This window comes from Suricata suricatta, chromosome 10 (genome assembly GCF_006229205.1).
Source record: "Suricata suricatta isolate VVHF042 chromosome 10, meerkat_22Aug2017_6uvM2_HiC, whole genome shotgun sequence".
Classification (NCBI taxonomy): domain Eukaryota; kingdom Metazoa; phylum Chordata; class Mammalia; order Carnivora; family Herpestidae; genus Suricata; species Suricata suricatta.
Genome location: NC_043709.1, coordinates 61,819,970 through 61,828,468, shown reverse-complemented (window position 1 = coordinate 61,828,468; position 8,499 = coordinate 61,819,970). Strand labels below are relative to the sequence as shown.

General features: G+C 53.4%; 1 long non-coding RNA gene across 1 annotated transcript; it reads right to left on the bottom strand.

Moving 5' to 3' along the window:
- Positions 1–531: 531 nt before the first annotated feature.
- Positions 532–4,442, bottom strand: LOC115304978. The gene is made up of 2 exons (XR_003914703.1): positions 4,303–4,442; positions 532–648 (listed from the first exon to the last, which is right to left on the bottom strand). It is a non-coding gene; the product is annotated as an uncharacterized LOC115304978 (long non-coding RNA).
- Positions 4,443–8,499: the final 4,057 nt, after the last annotated feature.

Below are 8,499 nucleotides of genomic sequence, written 5' to 3'. Positions count from 1 at the left end.
TTTTTTTTATTTCTGTCCCATCTCTGCGGTCTAGAAAACTTCCTGGTCGCGTTGTAGGCCCTGGATAGACTATTGTGTGAAGAGGAATAAATCCACCACTCACCTCTCTCCCTCCGGAGGCCACGGTTTCCTAGAGGCCTCTTGTGTCCAGCAGAGGGCGCCACCACACAGCATTTGGAAGTCTGGGCTGATGCTAGGATGGCAGACATCTATAACGCCCACAGGCCTCCCACCCTGTGGGCGCTCTGTGGGGCTTGGACTGGAAGAAAGAGGGCCCCCTGCACTAATCTGTCCTGGCAGCGTGGAGCTGGCAAGCCCTGACCACATCCTCCAGCGCGCTCCGGCGTCCTGACTGCTGGACACACACATCCCTTAGCAGCTGATGCTTCTAGATGGTGGGTCACTCCCTCCCTTGGGCTGTGCAAAAATGAGGGCAACGCCATGAAGCACATCGCTTGTCTCTGGGTGTGCTGCAAGGCCCAAACAGAAGTGTGTGTGAAATGCTATGTGAGCGTAAACACCAGGCAAATGTAATTTACACACACTTTTACTGGTACTGGCAGCAGATCTTCAATCGAAGAGAGATCAGAGAGCTCTTAAAGGGGATTGCCAGGCTGAAGGAAGGTGGGCTTGTGAAGAAGCTCAAGACTGTGAGGGAGAATGAAGAAGTTAAAAATAACAAGTACCTTTCACCAAGAGCTTATCGGGAGCCAAGGCTGAGGAAAGCGACTTCCAAACATTGTCTAATTATAGCTGACACTTAGATGATGCTGACCTGTGCCAGGCACTGTTCAAGTGCTCTATGCACACGAACTCATCGGATCCTCACGGCTCAGGGAGCTGGGTCCTACTTATCCCCATCTCCACTCTACGCGTGAGGGAAATGAACCAAATAGCATTAGTAACTTGCCTAAAGCCACACCGATGGGGCTGGGCTTTGGACCGAAGCAATCTCCCCTCTGGAATGTGCTCCCAGACCCTTGTGGTCACAACCACTCTGAAAAGAAGATATTCTTGTCCTAGTTCCCAAGTGGGAAACTGAGGCTCGGCAGGCTCACCAAGGCTGCCCAAGGCCATGATGCAAATAAGCATATCTGAACTCTGCTTAACCACCAAGAGGTCCCTCCCAGTCCCCATGGAGTCAGGAAAGGGAGATGGGGACAGGGTTCTCTCAGGCGGGGCTGGCAGCTAGCCCACCTGCTTCCTCCTCTGAGGGTCAGGGCAGGGTGAGAGAACAGAGGCTGAATGGCTGAAACAGAGGCAGCTTGGTGGCCTCAGATTTGTGGAAGGAAGGAGGCTGGGCCACCCTCTGGGCCAGGATGGGAGGGAAGGGAGGAAGTTCAAAGTGTGCTAGTAGATGCCAGGCTGTCCGTGGCGATTCCACCCAGGCCTATGGTCTCCCTCCTGCACCCCTCCCACCCCCACAGGTAGAAAAGGGATATTTAGTGGCCAGCCTGACATGGCCAGGTGGGAACAGCCCCATCACTTGCCGCAAGAGCCCCCAACCCAGCCCCTGGCTCCCAGCCTGTTACATAAGCTGCTCTAGCCCCAGGGACTGGAAATAGCCATGGCAGTGGCGGCCTGGGCCGGGGGCATGATGAATGGTCCCTGGGAGCATCAGCTGACCGCTCTCTAAGTGACCTGAGGGCCTGCCGGAGGCAGCTCAGGTTACCCAGCCCTCCCTGGGAGGAGGCCCTGCCCGGCTTGCAGGGGACAGTTCCAAAGTGACTCTGTGTCTGGACATTTATGGTGTGAGTGCCCAAAGGATCATCCTACTCACAAGCCTGAGTGGCTCAGGCAGTTCACAGCTACACTGGGCCACTGCAGCCCCCATCCCCACTCCCCTGCCCCTGGATCCCCAGATGCTGGGAGCCAGAGCCTTGCCCTGAGAAAGTGCTTCGGGAATCCTGGAGCCGGGACCAGAGATAGCCAAAGCTCTGCTCCTCTGCGTCCCCCACTAAGGGCACCAGCAGAGAGCAAGAGGTGATTGAGAAATGCAGAGGGGGGGCGGCTGTTGGAGGCTTCAGGATCCATTATACCAGGGCTGCCCACTCCACTCCATCCCCATGCCTTCTATTTCACAGCATGCTCGGACACTGTACTTCTGGCCCCTTGATCCAAAGAGGTGCCCATACACCCTGATGCCCATTGGAAAGGCCAGTGCCACACAACCCCTCTGGTTACCAGGCACACACCGCTACTCCTGCAAACCATTTGGGCAGACTCCCAGGGGACAGGAGGCTGTTCTGCCAGGTGCACAGTGATCCCATGTTAAGAATTATGATTATGGCTGTTCTAATTCTGTGCCTTTAAGATACCTACCTCTCAAAAACAAACCAAACCAAAAAAAAAAATTCCAAACCAAAAATAAAACCTTTTCCCTAAAAATATAAAAGTAATGCTTTATATGATCTACACCAGTTAAATCACCTAATTATTCTCCCCCAAATCCTTGGGTGGAAAGGGCACTTCCATCCCAGGGAGTTAGGACCTCTTTGCTCCATGAGTCCAGAACCTTCTGACAGGGAGGAACCCCCCAATTGGAGAAGTGTGGGAAATTTTACAAAAGCAACAGAAGGTAGGTGAGTTACCAAACCTTCCTGAGGAGAGGTTTCCTGCTTGGTGATCAGACAGTCACGCACACACACGGAGTTACTCTTTGTGGTGCTCAGGTGTGGGGCCAGGACTCCCCTCCAAACTCCTATAGGGGCATTCTCCGGACAGTTCTGCCTGTGCCCAGGTAATGCCCCTGTCTTGGCCACCTCCATGTGTGCCTGTGGGTCCTGGCCTTCTGAGCCAATGGAGGGGGCACAGGAGAGATAGGCCCCGAAGCCACACCTGCGGACTATGGGATACCCACCCCAATGCCAAGGAAACCTGTGTGGAGAAGGGCTAGGCCTCTCCTGTTCTCCTGTCTGCCTCCATGTCTCTCCCGATGCTCCCCTGGGAGTTGTCACCGGTAACCGAAGCAGGCTCTGCTGGTGAGAGCCGAGAGCTGGAGGAGGTGTCGCCTGGCAACAAGGACAGCACACAAGATCCAGCTAATCTGGGTCGTCCTGGCAGGACAGGCAGCTGCCGGCTGGCTAGCAGCAGACCCCCAGAGACAGATGCTCAAAAACCTCTCCCTGTTTCCACTTCAGCAAACCCCAAGTTCTAGGCAAGTTCTAGAAAAGCCCCAAGGTCTGGGCAGGGAGGACGCTGTCTCCCCATCCTCCCTCCCCTCCTCGTCCCTATCCCTTTTCTTGAGACCTAGTTCCCTTCACAGCACAGTGAAAAATCTACAGACCTCTCCAGGGATCTCAGGCTCTGTTGGAAACCATGAAATTAGAAACAAATCTGGACACCTGTCTGAACCTTACCCTCCAATACAGGAGGCAAGAGCCAGTGATTCAGTACATAGCCTTGGAGGCCACAAGGGCCTGGACACTGATCCACAGCCTATTTTTCAGCTATGTGACATCTGGCATGTTATTTAACCCTTGGGAGCCACGGTTCCCTCAATACTAAATCGTACCCACCTTAGAGGGCTGTGGAAAGAAGGAAGACACAAAGCAAGGAGAGTGCTTGGCCCAGTGCCTTCCTGGCACTGCCCCACACCATTCGGCCAGGCTCTCCTCTCTGGCCTCACGTCCAGCACTCTCCCTTAGTCACTGGGCTCAGGCACCTGCCTGACGCCCCTGCTGTGGACCAAACTCTCTCCCCTACTCTGGGCTTTCTTGAATATTGTTTCCTCTCCCTGGAATACTTGGCCCTTCTCCCCGCTCTTCACATGAAAAATACTCTTCAGTTGAAAAATTATTTCCCTGGAGAAGATTCTCTTATCCATCACCCCTTCTGAATTACTGCTTCCCCATTAAATAGCTCATTAGCATCCTGCATTTCTCTCTCTCACTCACTGTCTCCCAGGCCTCCTCAAATGATTTACTGCACACTGCTTCTTACCCATCGGGCCGCCCCTGGAGGGGCAGACCTTCCGTTTTCTCTTTATGACACGTATCATTTATTCGCAAGATGGTTTAACATTAGTCTCCCCTTCTGGGCTATATGAATCAGTGGGCCAGGAAGGGGGGGGGCGGGGAGGGGTCTGTCTGTTTTGTTCTTTGCGATGTCACAAGTGAGGAGACTTCGGCTTGGTGGTCCCCAAAGTACATCCCACCTTTCTGAATCTCTTTGTTTCTAATTTTTCCTTTTCCGCATCTCTTAAATTGACCTAAATATTTTTTGCATCATTTCTCAGGTTCACTGAATCTCCAAGAAACAGGGTCTAACTGGAAAGGCAGCTCAAGAATTAAGGGCGCTTACCCTTAATTCCACTCCATTCCCCACAGGACTGGCTGGACTAGATTTGGGACAAGCCCCCAACGGACTCCCGCGACCCCTCTTTATCCTCCTCGCGGGGCGCAGATGCCCTCCACCCCGCCATTTGCCAAGGCGTCTATTTGCATGCCCCAGACCAGAATGCTTATTTGCATACAATCGTGTTATTGGTTGGAAGGGCCGCAAGGTAGCCAATGGTTTGCGGCGGCGTTTACCCCGGCGGCTCCGCGCAGCCGAGTGATGTAATGGAAGCCTGGCTGAGCCGGCTCGGGCTCCCTCCCGTCCGCCTGGTGACGTAACGGCTTCCCCGGGCCCCACCCGGCCCGGCGGGGCCAGGCGCGGGGCAGCGCGGCCAACCCCGGGATGGTGGCGTGGGGCGCGGCCGAGGCTGCAGTGCTACGGCGGGGCCCGGCCTTGTTCCTTCCGGCCTGGTGTTGTCGTCCTGGCCCCTGGGCGAGGGCCCGCCGGGCCAGATCTGATCTCGGGCTGCGTGGAGAGAAATCTGGAAGCGGACACCAGAGGATTACCAAACCCTACTCCTTGGGGAGTTGATTACCAGCCTCTCGCTTCATAAATCATGCAGTTCTGTAACGTCTTGCATTTGTTTACAACGAGCCTGTTTGATTTTGTAATTAAAAAAATAAAGTTATAGAGGTCTTCTGCTTGTTTTTAATAAAGAGTCTGGCTTGGAGTTAGGGGAAAGCTTGGCATTAATTCCAGCTCTGTCACTTCCAGCCTGGTGAACTTGATCACTTTTTCTTGCTAGCCCTGACGGCCTCTCATGGCAACCAGGGAATAAGGTACTTTCGAAAAATCACCCAGCCAGGCCGCCTCATCCTTATGTAATTCACAGCACGTAACCTCATCTGGGTGGTGTCCCTGGGAGGCCCCTGATCCCTGGGACAACCCCAGAAAGGTCTTGCCTTGTCTTTGTGCCCCCATTTTTCCCCTTTAATTGCTCCTAAAACTGGGGAGGGGTAGGGAGACCCCTGCAAAGTATTTCTTGATCCTCAAGATGAGGATAGGAACCACAAAGGGAATCCCCTGCACAGCCCCTCACTCAGGGCCAGGGCCTGGGCTGGGGAGCCCCTTCCGGGCACAAATGGGTTGGGGAACCCCCTTGACATACTTTTACTTGCAACCCCATTGGACCAGGGTGGAGGTGCAGTGGAAGAGTGTCTTCCTCACTGGGCTGAGTTGCATCAACGGTTTCTAGCGGTCTGGCTGCTTGTCTTGGGTCTCCACCCTGCCCCCACCCCATATCTAAGAACTATGAGGTCAGCCTTTTTCCTCCATGCAACAAGCTTCTTCTCTATGTCTTGCCTGGTCCCCTCTCTCCCTTCACACAGTGCCCCCAGTTCTCTTCTTCAAGGGAGCCCTCTCAGATGAACCCTCTGGATTCCCACTTCAAGGTCAGCCAGAGACCTTTTGGGTCGTCCAGAATGTTTTCATAATTGTTCTTGTGTTTTACCTTCCCATCAGACTAGGAAGCAACTTTCTGCAGCAAGATCTTGTCCGCCCTTAGGAATTTTCCAGAACGTGTCACAGCACTGACCAGGGCGCCTGCTTTTCTGCAGTAGTCCTAGCTCCTGAGCCATGCAAGTGGTTGAACTTCTCTCTCGTCAGTTTTCCCATCTGCAAAAGGGGTTTGTGTGGTAGTTCCTGGGATCTGTATGGAAAGACGAGGGGCTAGGCATGAAGGAACAAGATGGTGAGTAGAAACTAGAGCACAGGTCTGGGAGTCAGAAGACCAGGCTCTGATTCTGGCTTGGACATTGCTAGCTGAGTGAGCTGGGTCAAAGAGGCAACAAGGGGGCCAGAATTTACTAGATATCTGTAATGACACTAAAAGGTGGTATTGCCTCCACCGCCTGTATAGCTCTTCAAGCCCCCAAATAAACATACCAGCTGGGCGGAGCTATGGTGAGTCATCTGCATCTGCAGATTCAAGAAAGGGTCCCGAGGCCTGCCTTCCCCAAGGCCTCCTGAATGGAAATAGCAGGTCTGCTACTATGTGTCAGACTACTTGCTACATTCTTTATATCTGCTGCCAGAGAGACACTCTTCACAACAACTCTGTAACATGGGTTCATTTTCATCTTTTTGTTTCAAATGAAGAACCCAAAGCCAGTCTAGGTAAGTAACTTTCCTGAAGTCACATAGGTGGTAATAGGTGGGACCAGTATCAACCCCAACCCTCTGGAACCTAACTAAGCTCCTTCTCCCACCTCACGCTGCCATCATGAGCCACACAGGTGTGTGTGTTTTGGCATTGCCTATTTTAGTATGTTTTACTTGATTATAAAACAGGAAGATATATAAGAAAGCCAAGTTGTGCTAAAGTATTTATGGAAGGGAGAGACCTCTGTGGGCTGGAAGGCTTCATGGAAAAACTGGCAATTGAGCCTTTTCTTTTTCTTTCTTTCTTTTCTTTTTTATATTCTTCCTGTCCAAATAAATGTATTGCTCCTACACAGGCAAATATTTTTAAAATGTATTTCAAAAGTTAGATTTCTGGAAAAAGAAAAAAGAGAGGGTGGGGTAGTGGCTTCTTTAAAATGCCCATGTGGAAGGAGCTGCTGGGGTAAGAAGAAGGGGCAAACTGGTCCCAAGCCACCCCCTCCCCCATCTTGCCATTTTGAAGCCTCAGTTTCTTTATTTCTGTGTCCACCAGATTCCATATCGAATCTGGGAAAAGAATGGAAAGGTTCTGAGAAGAAGCTTGGTTTTGAGATTCTTGGGATCATTTTGAGGACCTAGAGAAAAGAACTTCTGGGTCGTGGCGGTTCAGGACCAGGTCCAGAAAAGGATTTCTGCGGGTGGGCAGGGTGGTGGGGAGAGGAATGTGGCCCCTGGAATGAGGGCTGAGTGGGGGTGTGGGGCCTCTTTTGGAGAGTTTTGAATGCAGAAGAGATTCTTTGTTGCGTGGGGCCTGGCCTCTGTGCTGGGGATATGAGAGCATGCTTGTAATTTAAGGTGGCACCAAAAATGAGCAGGGGCTGGTGGCTGGTGTAGTATAGCATGGGACAGAGTCTTGCCTAGTGGCTATTCCCTGGTGCCCTCGCCTGACATTATAACCCCCCTCCCCATCAGCCCCCAGTCCCACTGCTCCAGCCTTGGCCTGGCTTCCCTGAAGGAGCCACTCCAAGAGTGGGGTAGGGGGGCTTTTGGGGGAGAAGGCTATGCTCAGGACAAGGAAGTTCTCCCATTTCCAAAGAGTGATCCAGTCCAGTGTGAGAGGAACCTTCCAAGTACTCCCACACCCAGGAAGGTTCTTATGGAGGGGACTTGGAGACTTATGGCCAGAAGAGGCTGGGCCACTCAGAGCTTCCTGACCACTGCAGTGACCCTCCGTGTTATTTTCTGCACTGAGCACTCCGTGGACTGGAGGGAAGTCAGATTCTTCTAGAGGAAAGTAGGGAGTAGAAGGCATCTCCACAGCTGTTCAGTATCCTGATAACCAGAGAAGGTGGATAATATTATCACTCTCATTTCATAGGTAAGGAACCCCAGGCTCAGAGAGGTGAAGCGACTTGCTCATGGTCACATGGTAGTACAGGAACAGCCTGATCAGTGAATCCACCACCAGCCTTGGCCTTGCACTCCCACCACTTCTGGACATGCTTCTCTTCAGGAGAAATTTTAACCCTCTCAAGTTCTCTCTCCGGTGTGGAAGCTGGGCGCCCTGCCAGTCGGATTCCTTGCCCTTGGGGCGGGATGCAGGCCAACCAATGGATGCTCATGGGGGTGCCCAAGACTCAGAGGCCGGCCTAATTGCTGTGTGACTTTGGGTCGGCGCAGACGGGGCCTCTCTGGGCCTCACTTTTCCCACGGCTGTTAACGGGGAAGCCCCTGGTTAATTTATTTATAACCCAGCTCCAGGTTTGCGGCCTCGGAAGGTGTTAGCAAGGCCGCAGAACCCTCACCTGAAAAACAGCTCCCCCACCCCAGCCACAGCGAGGCGGATTATGTAACTGGGTGTGCGGCGAGTTGGGTGGGGGGGCGCGGGGCGGGGCGCTCACGGCTATTCCGGGCGCCGCTATTTTTAGCCCCATTGATGAGGCTGCGTCGGCCGCCGCCGCCGGGATTCCGGAGACGTCAGTGGGCGCGCGTCACGGTCCCCGCCCGCCCACCGGGGGAGGCGCGCCCGGGGCTGGGACGGCTGCGCTGGAGGCCGCGGGC